This window comes from Macrosteles quadrilineatus, unplaced genomic scaffold, assembly GCF_028750875.1.
Source record: "Macrosteles quadrilineatus isolate MER2022 unplaced genomic scaffold, UCM_ALF_1.0 Scaffold_3__2_contigs__length_128488019, whole genome shotgun sequence".
In the NCBI taxonomy this organism is placed as follows: Eukaryota; Metazoa; Arthropoda; class Insecta; order Hemiptera; family Cicadellidae; genus Macrosteles; species Macrosteles quadrilineatus.
Genome location: NW_026542596.1, coordinates 51,928,225 through 51,944,779, shown reverse-complemented (window position 1 = coordinate 51,944,779; position 16,555 = coordinate 51,928,225).

Below are 16,555 nucleotides of genomic sequence, written 5' to 3'. Positions count from 1 at the left end.
TGACAGTGTGTCTCGGGTTGTGAGGTATCCCTTTGCTGGTTAGCCATTCTGTAATGTCCTTTTTTTAGTCTTTGAAGAGGGAATTTTTTCTTTCAGTTTTGAGTGATAGCTGGCATTGTCCATAACAACAATACACCCCTCATCTAAGAGTTTCAACATATCTACAAACCATTCTGTGAAAACTTCGTGGTTCATTTCCTTGTGGTAGTCACCTGTACATTTGGACTGAAACACCAGCTCAGCTCCTTCAATGAAACCGTGCTTTGCTGATCCGGCGTGAACAATGATTAATCTCGAACCTTTAGGCTACCGATTGGGACACGCAAACCACCTTCGTTTGACGAATGTTGCCAAATGTATTTCTTTGAATGATTTTGGTTAATCCAGGTTTCATCCAGGTAAACTATAGGCCGCTGTAGTGGATCTTCTCTTAAGTCATGCATTTTTCGGAGGAATTCTAATTTTGCTGTTACTATGTCGTCTCTTTCCATTAAAAAACGCCTACCATCATTACACTTCTTAAATGTGAACCCACATTTTTTTAAAACCTTCCGCATAGAGTCTCGCCCCCCTCTAAACCCGATTTTATCTCTTAAAACATTCTTCAGTTTATCACAGGTCACATATTCTCCTCGATCATAGAACTCTAATACAGTACGTCGCACGACATCTCTGTCAAAGCCGTCAAGGCCTGTAATCCACTTTTTATGAGGCTTCTTTTTTGTAGATGATAGAAATTGGTTCCTACAATTATTATGTATAGGATTTTTGTTTCCTTCTGCGGTAATTCTTTGAATACTTCAAAGTGACAATGAGCATGCATCTGCAGTAGCTTGTTGTGTGTTTGAGAATAATTCCAATACTGTAACATTTGGATGGGTCTTAACTATATCCTTTAGGTTTTGATAAACACTAAACACTATTTTTTTAGTCTGTACTGAAATATCTGGAGCTTTAGTTGCCATTTCAAATCACACTGTATTACTTAAGTATACAGAAACCAAACCACATAGTAAACAAAAACATCAACAAATGATTACTCATTTGTTTTGACATTTGCTAACAAAGCGTTATCAGCTGGAGAGGCTATTAGACAAATAAGTGGAGAGGGGATATATGTAAAATTCCCCTTAAACCGCCTAAATATTTCAGCCAGATTATAGTACCATGGGTCACTAGTCTCCATAGTAGTCTTCATAGATAATCATACCAAAAATATGTCCTCCACTGGTCTATTATTTGACATTGCTACTCTCTGAAACTAGAAACTTTAGCTTACATATGACTGATTGGTATGCAGAACAATAATTATAAACAGGTGGTTGTATTGTAAATAATTTATTCCAGTTTTGACTTCCTTGTTTTTCATGTGTACACATTAACTTTACAAGAACCAAGATTACTATATTCTTTGCAGTACTTTATAGAATTGGTTTTCCCCCCAAAAAGGAACAAGCCAAATATAAGCAAACTATTTGTCCACATAAGTATTTAAGTTATAATGGCTGATATTGATATTAGCGAGATCAATTTTAGTGAATACAAACCTCATCCGTTTCCAAACCCGATTCAAGGTAGGTAAACAAACTAAGAATTTTATTAAATATAAGTGTTTTGTTTAGCTTTATAATTGTCAATATTGACATAAAACTCATGAGAGCTAATAAATGGTTATCTGTGCTACATAGTAGAGTAAATTATGAGCTTAAATTTGAAAATATATTGATTGACATGGCTGCCAACAAGAAGCATGATTCTAAATGCTCAACAACTTAATTTTCTCCAAATCTTATGTCTTGCAATTTTGCTGTCAATGTTAATCTATAACCAACACACTATATAGTGATAATAATAGTTCAAAAACGACAACCGAAAAATAAAGCCAAAAAGTTGTTCAGGTTTACGAGATTAGGGAAAGCTTTCTAAAATTTAACAAAAACTTTGTTCTTATTAGACTTGATTTACACTTAAATACTGTTGAAGTAGAGCTGGTGTAAAAGTTTGTGAAGTACCGGTAATCAATGAAGTATTGCAATTTTTAAAACAAAGTTAAGATTTACTCTTTACTTATAATAGCTAAGTAAACAAATGACTTTGCAGGTGATATTGTAGAAGTAGAGGATGACTCTACTTTGACGATGAGATATTCTATTGTCATGTGCATTATACTTTTGATCCTAACAATATGTAAGTAGTAGGTACTGTGTTTATAAAAGTTATAAAGTTAATGTTGAAAGTGCAGTATTTCGTTGATAACTGAACACAATATAAAATGTGATTTTGTTATGCAGCCCAAACACTGGTCTTATGTACTGTTGACATTTTGTTGTATAAGTTTAAGTGATGACCCATAAACAAATGGCATTTGGGTTTATTCTGATTATAATCAAACCAGCGATCTTCAATTTGGAGATCAGTGCTATCAGATGTAGGTAAAGAAATGCAGAACATGTCTCATGGAGGATACAATTTAGATATGGTTGAAGCAAAGATGAAACAATCATTGAATTTCTGTATCGATGAGTTTTGTTTCAGCCATGCAGTATGCTAGTGAAAAATTATTTCTATAAATTTCATTACATAGATACAATTTTGCTGATAGGAATTAGGTATGAAAATGACAATGTTACTTCAAACAGTGTAGACAAAAAACCCATCTTTTAATTACTCGATCACAAAAACAAAATACTATTAAAAGGGTACTTAGATCCTTTGTTTACTCTGTGATAATTAATTATAAATAAAGGCAGTCCAAAGCTAACGGTTTTAGCGAATTTCCCATATGGGGAATACGCTTTTACCGTAGAGGTCTTATGGTAAGACCTGGACCCGGGACTGATTTACTTTTTTGTTTTGAGGTCCCTAGAGGACAAAAACACCATCCATGTATGTGTACGTTAGCACGATAACTGGAGCAAAAATGATCTGATTAAGATGAAATTTGGTAAAAACTTCATCAAACGTGTAAACCTACATTTATTCAAACAAGTTCACGAACCAGCATGATCGGACTATGGGAACAGGGGTTTATGGGATAAAACCCATAAAACCCCTATAAAAAAGATAAAATTTTGCAATTCCTTTCCAAACCATTTTACAGAGCTCCAAAAAAAAACATTATTATTTAGTATAATCAAAGCATTGTTGTATGCCTAATTGTTACGGAAAAAATTCAAATAAGTGTTAGTTAAAAATTACTATGTTTATTTTTTATGGAGAATAAATAAACTGTTGTAGCTTGATTGTCTATGGACATATTTTAATGAAATTTGGAAAATCTGTTTACTTCATACTAAGCTATCAACATTTCAATAAAAAACCCTATTTTCTTCCCTGTTTAGCAGCAAACCTAAGTACTCATTAAAATTAATGTTATTTAAATAGGAAATAAACCTGACAGTAAGGGAATAATTTAGTGGAATTCCAGCCAGGTAGATGGAAATTCGCTTAGTCTACAGGTTTGCTGCGGCGGGGGTATTTTACCATTTCTATGACTTAAACACCTAACTAAACTTAAACATGTTGCAGTGTCAGCTACGGCCATGCTGGTGTTTGTATCTGTGCTGAAGTGGCGTCACACTAGACTTCAGAACAGATCTGCTCAGGAAAGCTCTGATGAACCTGAAGAAGAAATGCAGTAATGTCTCGTTAACCTACTAAAGTAATAAACCTTTACATTGGCAAAACCCCCTAATCATTCTGTTTCACCAGCACTGTTTTGAAAACTCGGAGATCCACACTGTTATTGTAAAGTGCTGGGTTTGTTATATATTTCAACGTTTTGTGTTTCTAACAGTTTAAAATCATCCATTATCATGATGACTTTAGAAACAAAAGTCAAATGCTTACTTGACCCCGGGGCTCTGGCCCCTACTGCCCCACCCTAGTCAGCCCTGGTTCTGGATTAAAGTTGAGGACCTTCAAATTATGTGACAAGAAGACAGTTTTTCATTTAATACTGCCTGATGATAACTCAAATAATGTGAGTTGAAACTATCTCATACTGCAATGTTCCAGATCGTATGAATGCAATAATTTGAAGTAGTTTAACACGTTCGCTACTGAGCGTCGCATATATGCGGGACGCCGCGGTCATTACCACAGACCGAGGTATACATTTGAATCTTACGCATAGACCGGCTGTCACTTGGTTAGCAGTACACACAGACCACGGGCGAAAACCTGTAAAACAGTGATCATTTACATTGTAATACCAATACGCTATAATTGTGTTTGTAAATTATTCATTCTTGTTTTTTTGTAACCTTTTGTAATGTCGCATATTTGCGACGCCTGGTCTACAGCGAAGACAATAGTGAAATTATCATAGGTTTCTTGAAATAGACTAACCGTCGCATATATGCGACAGTTCATTTTTGTTAGTGTTTTGAGGTGAAAGTAGGTAAACAAAGCAGATTATTCAAGAACAGTTCATAACTGAACAAATATAAAAGCTACATAGGATAATGCAGCATATATACATACAGTGATGCAGAAAAGTAAAGACCAGTTTTTTCAACTATCATTATGACGTCACCAATCATCATATCCACAGACCAAGCGACGACGCAGTTGTGCGTCAGACATCTCTGTAGACTACTGCAGGGAATTCAGTGCCTTCAAAAAGACCGTTACAAAGATATAAGCATTTTAATAACATTAGAACCCCGAATATGCGACGGCAGTCTATTTTAATGTGACGGCAGTCTATGAGTGGAAACCGGCCGTCGCATATGTGCGTCGCTGGTCCATGTGAATGAAAGATTTTGTACCATTGCAGTAGCGAACGTGTTAAGTAAGTAAGTATTGCAAGTAACACAAATTTAAAGTAAATACACAAGATCAGGAGGCCAAAACTCAATCAAATGAACCCTTTAATAATTATATTGAATTTATTTATATCAACTACTCGATCTACAATATATAAAGTCATAAGTAAACTGACATTATTAAAATCTTTATAAAAATACACGAGAGAAGAGACAAAAAAGCATCATCATTTTCAACACAACAAACACAACACAACAACAACAACAAACAACAACAACTACAAGTCTAACTTGGTTTTCATAAACCTCTTTTGCTTCTCAAATATAGTTATGTGACTTTACTTTCTTCTGAGTTCACCACTTTCCGAAATTGGGTTTGAGACAGTATTGAAAGAGATATGTTTTATATTGTGAAGTAAGATAAGGTGGTATTCATTCATAATTCATATCCCAGTACACTCAATACCTACCTATTTTAAAGTTCTACTTGTAAGAAAATTAACTATTTTGTAACAGATCCCATCAATAGGATTGTTATAAAGATTAATACTATACAGTTTATACCAATTGTTCTTCAGATATTTCTTTTGGTAATCAGGGTATAAAATGTAATTTTCTAACAATCAGAAAAATGCATTAAAACTAAATATGCAAGAGAAAAAACTTGCACTGACTAATAATAATGACTGGACTAATAATAACTCTATAATCTGGATTATAAAATTCACTATTTAAAAGTATGCCTGTTGTTAAAAGATATATTACTTATATAATATTATAATATTTCTTTGTGTAATATTTCTCTTATTCTTATATATGATTCCCCTATTGGGTCTGATGATGATTGGAGTGTCCAATCGAAATCGATCACCACTTACCATCTTTTATATGTATTTACCGTCTTTTGAGTAAACAGTATAAGTGTAAATATTTATAATTATAAGTGTTATTAGACATGTCTTTTTTGCTTTCAGGTAAATAGGTCCTGTAAACATATAAAAACGAAAATAACTTAAATTATATTTTGAAAAGGTTATTTAATTAAAATGTAAAGCCACATCTATTCCTGAAGTAAGAACTCATACTTTAATCAACGATGCACTTACTACACAGAATTGACTATGTTGTGTAGCCTACCTCAATAAGTGGGATTAGAGAATTAAGGATTCAGTGCAATTGCTTCACATGGGTCGGCTAGTTAAATACTGTTCCCAATTTGTTCAATTTGATTAGTTTCTTCACAGAAAGTACACAATTTGACAATAACTGAATAGACAAAACATGTAGTGAATCCAACCACACACACTCCAACATCTAATCACTACTTTGTTTAACTGTTGACATGATGATAGCCTAAACAGTATGTTGGCTACACTACACAATACATTTTAAAATAATTCTAAATACTACTCAAAAGCCTACAAATCTTATATAGCTTCCAAACCAATGTAAATAATATATGTACACGAATGCTACAAAGTAGCAGAAAATTATTTAAGTAGAATTATTTATAAAATTACCAATTTAAAAACTCCTATACAAACAACTTATTTTAAATTGAAGTTACCATAAACTTGCACCTACATGCATATTAAAATAAAAGTATAAACACATCTGAATTCGGTAAATACGTTTGCTACATTTTAAGGTAATATTTACAAATGTAATGTTGGATAGAACCTTCAGTGGTTGAAATAAGCAAAACCCAAATCAAATGCCAAAGTAATCAGTGAGTCTACTGGAAGTGCTTCTCCTCCTCACTTGAAACAAAACACAGATAATTACATTCCGCAGTGATCTACCAATCTGTAATTGTGAGAACAGTCGTACAAATTATATTGGTTTATTTTGTGATTTAATACCTTATTCGATTCCATACTTAATTTAATCATATTTACTTTTATGAAAACATTGCCTCGAGTTATTTCAACTAACAAACCAGTGGACTAAGCTACTTGATAACACAAAAATATTTTTAAAGTTCTGAGAAGTACTTTTTTATGTCTCATATTATGCTTTGAATTTGTTTGGTGAAGAAGTTTTTGAGCGTATAGTAGATTACTATTGTGTGTCAATATCAAATTATATCAATAATAGAGCGGGTCAAACTCCAACACAAATCTGCTCGGATTAACCTGTCTTATCATCCAACCTCCAGTCTAACCGTCCTAAAGTGGGATTTATGTTAGGGATTCCAGAAATCTCTATCCTGGGAAATATTACCCAAATATTACTCTGTCACCTTTTTTACAGTAAAAGCTTCAAAATCATTAATGTTTAAAAATTTATATTTTACAATAATATTACTATAAGTTTGATCTCACTCAAATAAACTAGTTGTATATATTTATAAATTTCTTCAAGTTTATACCATTGCAGTGCATTTAAATTCGTTATTGTATTAGATATTGAGATGACCTTACTGTGATTTCAGTTACTAAGATTTTACCTAAGATATTGAAGTGGTGTAATGGAATATCTCACTATTTAGCCAAACATATACAGCGTTTAAAACTTTGCATACAAGAATCCAACCTCCAAGCACAAAGTCCAAATTTTCAGAATGTAAGTGTAGTCAATTTTATATGGATAGTTTTATTGTATTGTGATTATAAGTGGCCTGAGGTATTTTATTTCAAATGATTACAATACGAATACACTTTTAATTCATAAAATAGAGTCCTCGGTATTTATTTTTACTCTTTATAATACTGTAAAACAGTGCTGCAATAGAGTTGTAACGATAACAAATACAGTTAGAAAGAACCTCAAATATCTCATTATGATGACTGGTGTGTCGACAAACGCATACATTTATTTATTTCAAACAATATGTTCCTGGCGATTATGTAACATGCACATTGAACGCAACACTAACAATTCTTTATCTAAGTTATGCGCACATAAATACCTAAGCAAATTTACATTATGTGTTTTAAAATATCTAATAAAACGTGAATTTATAAATAATATGATATAATGATTCTTTATAAATAAAAATCACACACTATTTATGTGTTTGAAAAACACTTGCCATGATATTTAGTCGAGATAATAATACTGAGACAAGTATTGGTTTCAATGATGAATGCTTAAAAATACAATAATACCTGAACTTATTTAATTGATGTATGTGCCACATAAAAGTAGTCTAAATTCAATTTAGGATTAAATGTAAAAGATTACAACAATTGGAATCATGACATAATACGTAGAACTATGTAGAATTAATACGCAGAAGGTGTAGTATTAATAAAACCAAAATCCCTTATAAGTGATTCTAAAACATGACATGGGGTTTGTCAGAATAACAAGACAGAATTTAATTATATTTCTAATAAGACGTGCAGCTTAAGACCCAGTGACAAGCCTTTGTTTGGAAGATACGATGTCTTATTCATAAAATATTTTCATCCACATCACGAAACTGTATTCTTCACAATGCTAACAATTAATCATTCACTAATTTAACTACTAACTTGTTGATGTTACATCTTGGAATAAGAGTTAATCAATTTTGTTCTGGTCAATTCATAAAATGGGGTTCGTCCAAATTAAATGATTTTTTTTGTCCAACAGACAATGATAATTAATTCAATATTAGTATCCGGTTCTCAAGTAATGCTCAGTAAACTCGTAACTCAGTTTTAATCAACTGATAACATTTAAAGTAAAAATAAATACAATGCTGATTAGTTTATTTTATAAACATCTATAACGTATCATTCTAGATTAGCGTTATTTTAATTGACAAGTTAAATTGGAAAGTTAAATTTATATTTTATTTATATATAGCCTTTCCGAGTGTAAGTAGTGGTTTTCGTGACAGAAATTTTTATAAATTGCAAAAATATTTCGCATTAAACATCTTTTGACCATAAAATAGTAAAATTTGTTGAAGTTATTATGGCCAGAGTATATTTATCTACTGAAATCTTAAAAGACCAAAATTATTAAATAATGGACCACTATAATACAAGGAAGGAACGTACTAAACATATGCAAAACTATTAGCTAAAGGTAAAGAAAAAAATTAGATTAATAATATTTTGATTCTGATAATAACAAGGAACAAGGTAGTTATAAAGGTTGTTTAAATTCAACTGTAATAAATTAGCAAAAAAAAAAAAACATCAAAACCTATATCTTTGTAAATAAAAGTCCCATTAACCTTTAGTGGATATCCATTAGTTTCGTAATCATGGAGATTTTAAAGCTACGAGTGAAATAACAATTAGTGATTATATACATTTATATAATGGAAAAATTACATTAGTTATAAGCATTGAAAATAATAGGGACGAAAATTAATTAGCATATTAACTTTAATGGCATTTCAATATTCCATTACTAAAACATTGTTTTGTGCTTTTCTTATTCATAGGTACACGGGAGCTATATACATCTGTTTACTTTCAAATATAATATACACAGCCGATTCTTTTCATACTGAATTTGCAATGAGTACAAAAGGATCGCGGTAGAAAATCGAATTTTTTACAACAAAATGAAATGTCTTGTTAAAAATAATACTTTGTTTAAGGCTTCTGCTAAGCGTTTAAATCCAAAACTAAAATTGCTAAATTTTAAATTACGTCTGACCAGTGAAATTCACATTTTAGCGAATTTCCCATATAGGGAATAAGCTATTACCGTAGTACTCATGGTAAGACCTGGACGCGGGACCGATTTTTTTTTTCGTTTTGAGGTCCCTAGAGGCCAAAAACACCATCCGTTCAAATTCATATATATATATATATATATATATATATATATTTATATTAAATATTTAAGTAAATAAGTACAACTGAGCACCTTGTATATTATATTTTATAAAAAGAAGTGACATGTTTCGGACATTAGTCCATTTTCAAACTTCAAAATACATTATACACTTAACTGTTGTTTATATTGCTTGTTTGTAATGTCCGAAACATGTCACTTCTTTTTATAAAATATAATATACAGGGTGCTCAGTTGTACTTATTTACTTAAATATTTAATATATCAGCAGCCCTTACGTGAACACCTAAATTAATATATATATATGTGTGTGTCCGTCAGCACGATAACTCGAGCAAAAATGATCCGATTTTGATTAAATTTGGTACAAACGTGTAAACGTACGTTTATTCGAACGAGTTCGCGATCCAGCATGATCGGACCATGGGAACGGGGGTTTACGGGGGGTTTTATGGGGTAAAAATAGGTTTTTCCCATTTTTGACCCAAAAAACATAAAATTTAGCAATTTCTTTCAAACCATTTTGTAGAGCTTAAAAAACAAATAATTTAGTATATTGAAGCGTTATTATGCGCCTAATAGTTACGGAGAAAATTCCAAAAAATTGAAAATTTAAAATTCCCATGTTATTCTTATGGAGAATAAGTAAACTGTTGTAGTTTGCTTGTTTGTAAACATATTTTGATCAAATTTGGAAAATGTTTTCATTTCTTACTAACTTATTCACATAAAAAAAAAAAAAACAGTTTTACCCTCCCTGATGCAGCAAACCTAAGTACTTGTTATACTAATTCTATTTAAATCAAGAATAAATGTTATATTTTTAAGTAGACATTTCAGTGTAATTCAATCAGTCAAATGGAAATTCGCTTAGTCTGCAGGTTTGCTGCGGCGGGGGTATTAATAATAATCCTGCAGAACCTTTACCACTTTCATAACTTCATTAAACTTTCAACCAATAAAAACAATTATAATCAAACAACTGTAAAGCATAAAACATGAAGTTGGTAAAACATACATTATCAAATATTTCTCTGTGTGTATTCAAAGGTTTGAACACTGGATACTTCTCTGTACAAGGAGATACTTTTGCATCTGACCACAGCCAACTTGTAAGTCCCATCAATTAATTACTGATGCAAATTTAAGTGGTTGTAGCAGAGTCAAAGGAAAGTAACTTAGGGACTCTGGCGTTCCACTTAAGTTGTTGACTGTTGAGTTTGTTGTTTGGTGTTGACTTAAGTTGTTGTGTTCCACTCCTTTTAATAGCATCAGAGATCCTACAACACGAAACAATAAATATATGTTAGGTAAAGTATACAGTCCAGGTATTCATTACAGGGTGAATCAGACCACCCGAGCACATACTTTTAACGGGGTATTCAGCAGCTTGTTTAACTCACAGACTCACTGATCAGTTATACAAATGTTTACCCACTTATAGAATAGCTAGGGGTCTGACATTTTTTGTGGGGATCCATTTCGGTCCCAAACCACCCAGGAAATCAAAAAAGTTACATTTTCAAATTACAATCCCCCCCAAAAAATTCCTTTAAACCTCCCTTTTTTAGAAGAACACGTTTTTTAAACGGCCATATAGTTTAAAAAAGGTAAGAGCTAGCAAAGATTTGAAAAAAATTTCACTGTCAGGAATTAAATTTTCTATGGGAACCTTTTAGAAAATCGCACTCCTTCACCTTCAAAAAACGCCCTACTTAAAAAATGTTTAAATGTCTTAAATTAACATGTTTTAATTTTTTTTATTACTTTTCAGACATATATTCCTACTTTTAATGATCCCAACATTGAGAGAAAAGTGCCTTAAGTGACATCTAAAAGTAGTAATCTAGTAAAAAAAATAGAATGGCGGATTTCCGATAAAAAACGGATTTTTTTACAATTGTTGGGCCAAACCATTGTGCACGAGTTATCTGATTCACCCTGTGTAATTCACCCAGTAAATTTCAAACATGTGAAATATGGAACAAGTTCAGTTGTAAATTATGTTTTCTCCGTCATAATTAATTCAATTAATTAATTATATCATTATGTCAGTCACTATAATTAGCCTTTATATGATGAATCATTTTTCATATGTGTAATCAAAAGTCCCTAACCCGTTGTTTATTTAACACATTTCATTGTAATTACACAACGAACGTAATTATGCGTGTCTGACGCAGAAAGTCCCTACTGTAAACAATGTAAATGCGATCGACATCCAGTTTCTCCTAATCAGATAAATTCTAATTGAAACGATCGTATAATCCACTGTATTTAGCTAAGAATAGTTTTCAATTACAGTTTTATCTTTATTGGTTTGACGTATGAACTAAAAAAATTACAATTAAAAATAAATGATAATGATTTTGATCTAATTTAATTTTAGACGATGAGGGCCACAGACAAATTTAAAATTAGTTCTCAGTTGTCATGCTTACTTTTGTACACTATTAGTATTATTTATTTAGTATTTGTTGTGGCAGTCGTTTCGTATTTATACGTTTTTGCAGTATTTTTGTTTTTTTACTAATAACACGTCCGTATAAGTTACACAGGCGTTTTCTAATTGAAATAAATTAGACACAATACAAACGAAAGAGAAAGTAATTTTTTTTCTATCCTTTCTGATCCAGTCATTTGATATAATATAAAATATTGGTGCGAATTTAAGCAACGTAATATGATTTGAATTACAGTATAAAGTAAGTTTTTTTTCATAACTATCCCAACTTAAGGTATATTGTTGGCACGAAGAACCTGTACTGTTATAGGCCAACTAATACATTTTTACTACTTTACAGGATAAAACATATAAATGCAAATCCTGTTTGCCAGGTTGAGGAATTTATGTAGGTAACTTGTAAATCAAATAATGAGGGACGGAGAATCAAGCAGTAATGAATATTTACTACACCTAAAGTTTAGCATCAAAACGTCGAAAGTTTCTTGTTGTGGTGTAAACTTAACTCAATTTGATGTGCCAAAATCATGATTATAAATCGTTTATGGCTTTTATGAAGCTATTGAGTCATAAGATTATATAGCAATAATCTTGCGTATGCTATAGGTGTATTTAATTTAAAATAAATTATTACATTACAATTCAAAGATAGTAATTCATATCGATACCAGTACACTTTTTAAAATAATATAAATCACAATATTTTGTGCTTCTGGGTTAACCTATGGCAAAACAAATCTCATTCCTGTACACATACTATCACACTACTATCTGTCATACTATTACATGTAATTTTCAACACAAACTTCAAGAAATTCTATTTTATTCGAGGTTTACTTCTTAGAGAAAGAAATATGTAAATTTTTAGAACTTACATACTTTTAGGATTGGAAATCATAGAACTGTGTTAAGAAACAAAATATTACTTGGTATAATAAGTGGGATAGCTTCAATAATAAAACATTAATAATTTAATCACAACAATTAACAGATCACACAAAGGTAATTTCGATTATCAGAATATGTTTTGTTAACTAACAAAAATATACAAGAAATATTTGGCCACCTAGTTGATTCAGAACAAAACTTATGTAAAACTATTCTAGAATTCTATAATAAATTAACAACTAAAATAGTTTTAAAGATCCATGCAAATTTACGAAAACGTTCTGATTTTCGAAAGAATATTAAGTTTAAAATAGCGTTCAAAATTACAATGTTCAACTTGTCATCTTTAACAGAATTTCAGTGAGTCAAAATCAGTTGAAATATCGCATTTTTTATGTATTTTAACAGCAAGGATATCCTGTTACTTCTCCATTCCAAAGCCGTGTAAACAATAACGCACACAATAAAGTCAAACGATCCGTAAACACAGTTTATTGTTTTTGTGATCGTTGGATAACAAATTACTTCAGGGGGCAACAAAAGGGTGAACAACTCCGCTCCGGATATGGTTGCGTACATATAATTTTTAAACTTTAATATTTAATTTATTTTACGAAGTTACATGGAACAAAAACGTCCTAACTTTAAGTATTTACCTAGTGGTTTGAATTAATGAACCATCTACATTAACTTTACATTTTTATTATTTTTATTTTCGGGTTTCTTTACTCCTTTAGCATTCTAACATTTTTGCAAGCAATTACTCGAAACCTTCTTCTTATCATATAACGTCAACCTTTTTGTTACCTCAATGAGAAATGCCATTCGGGTTATGTGATTATTTCGCTTGGATTCGAACTGGTAAATTTCAGATTTGACGATGAGCACTGAAACCACTTGGCTACACAGTAATTTAAAAGTATATTTAGCTTTAAAATGTAATGTTGCAAAACCAAAAAGAACCTTTTTATCTATTAATGCTGACTCCTCATGACAAGCCAAATACTATACTTTTACTGACTTTTAAAAGAGCACAAGTATTACTTTTTGATATTTGCAAATTAAAACAAAATTAAACAATACACCGTCATTACTAAAAGGTTTATGTCGTGTCATTCAACTTAATAAAGTATTCTTCAAAACCAATTAATAGTTTGAACACTTTGGATCTCAACACCAAAGTTTGAAAGAAAATTGTTGAGACGTTAAATGCTTCATTGATTTTACTCAGACATAATTCCTGATAGTCAAGATAAGTTTCCCTCAGAAATGGTAGTCTTGAAAAATGAAAAATATACACACGTCAAACATTTCTCAGTATTGATAATATTTTAGAATTGCCTGTTTATGGTTTTCAAATATTAGTGTATTTTTATTATATGCAAAATATGCAAAATAAGTCACCATCTTTTATTTGAGTTTAGTATAAGTATAAATTCAATACATATTGTTAAGACCAAATGTTTAAACGATAAAAACTTCTGTCAATGTTTTGAGTATAACACAAAACATGCCAACACCTTGAAATTAAGCCTTTGATGCACAGATTACCGTTCTCACGTCCTTGCTTTTGCGATTGTTATGACAATGAGATTACGACTAACAGCAATAGATAACTTTAGGATTAGGATGAATTGAGGGATAAAAACAGATAGTTCAGTTTTTGGCTTCGTCTGTTATGATAACCAGCTTTACCTAGCTTAAATAAATTGTTATGGACAAATCATAACACGACCAATTGGTGCTACTAAATAAATAAAGATAGTTTAAATTTCACGATAATTTATAGTACGTAATTTTATACCTTTGAAAAATACAAAAAACACAATATGTATTTTCACTAAAAAGCAAAAATTGTACTGATAAATTTATATTAATTAAAGATTGATAACATTTTCAATTTTAAGTTTAAATATCAGTTAACAAATATTCTTGTGCAAAATAAATGTTAAATTTTCAATCGTGTCATTTACAATTGAAACATAACAAATTACAAATACGAACCAATGCAGATAATCTCCTCTGTAAATAATATAATGGGATTGACGGTATAGTCTGTGGATCTCAAATGATCAAATACTTGACAATACAACAGTTTGTTATACTATTTTATCTAATGGCTTAGCTTATATCACCGTATTAAAAATCAATAATTATTGTTACCACATGTAAAGTGGTTTTATTATAAAACTTATTGTTTAATTGAATTATTATATAAATGTATCATACTTCTGTTCATAATTTATCTGTAAATATATCGCACTCAAAACATTATACAATTTCTAGAGAACTCTGTAAAATAAAACGTTAATAAAGTTCAGTTGAAGGTATTTTAGCGAATGGTCGACTGCGTGTTACAAGATTGAACTAAGTTTAACTTTCTTTCACCAACAAAGTTTCCTTTAAATTAATAATCGGTCTCTTTTGGAATTTATATCCAAGTATCCCACGATCTTAAATGCTAATGACCTCATTGGTATAGGCCAATCTTAATTACTTGTAAGACTCGATTTCTTTATCCTTGACCGACCAAAGTTCTTGATCCTTTTTTTTTAAGTTAATAAATCGATCATGGTATAACTGCAGCTTTTCATACTCGTAGGAAATCCTTGAACTATATTAAACCCTAATGAGTTACAAATTTTGAAATGCCGTTTATGCAGTCTTTTCATTGCTTTATTTTACACAAATAAATATACATATCAGCATCTGTGACATCATCATTGAGCCTAATATCAGAGAACCGGCTCTCGTTTGCTGTAACAGTAATATCTTTTACGCCACACTACACCGATTTAACGATCTTCCCACGCTAGGATTTAGTCCAGAAAACAGTTGTTTGCCACCAGCTTAATCAAATGGGGTTTCATTACGAAAAGTACAACCTCTCTTAGAGGTTTATAGTGATTGTTGGTCCTTTAGTCCTTTGTCGTATTATGTAAGGATTTAAACAGACGTTTTATTGTTAAGTTAGCTTAGAGCAATATGGCGTAAAAAATCTTACGTAACTCGTCCAAAATATGTTCACCCGACTCGTATGGTAATACCGCACTCGACTTGGTCTCGCACGGGAACGACCTTACCCGTCCGTTAAACACATATTTTCAGGACTAGTAACGAAATATACGAATTGTAGTATTTACTTTATTTAGATATGGATTTGTAATAAAAAGAAATAAAGTGTATACAATTTTGAAGATCGAAGGAATGTAAAGTTGATGTTTCTAAATGTGTCCTGTTTCAAGGGACCACCAACCAGCAAGATGCTCCATCAATTGCAAAACTCTCCAAGTGTCATTGACACGTGTAGCGAACTTTGTAAAGGCTTCCTAAACTTGTAAAAGGACACAGAAAGTTTAAGTTATAAATACAATTCTTTACACCGCTAAAACAAGTTAAGCATTTAGTGAATACCCGTGATGACCCGTGAATAAATATCAAACTAACTTTTAAAACCAGATCACAACTAGAAGCACTTAAACCTGAAAAATATAATTGATTTGATAAATAGAAGTATATGAGGCTTAGCGTTTTTACTACCTAATGTAAGAAATTAAATCATTTTAGGACACTTTTATGAAGAATTTATAATCTATTTACAAATTATTGTTTGGTTTTAATTGAGGAAAAGCCGGTAGAATGTTTTAATTCTTGGAATTTGATGATCTACGATCAGTGCCAGAATTAACAA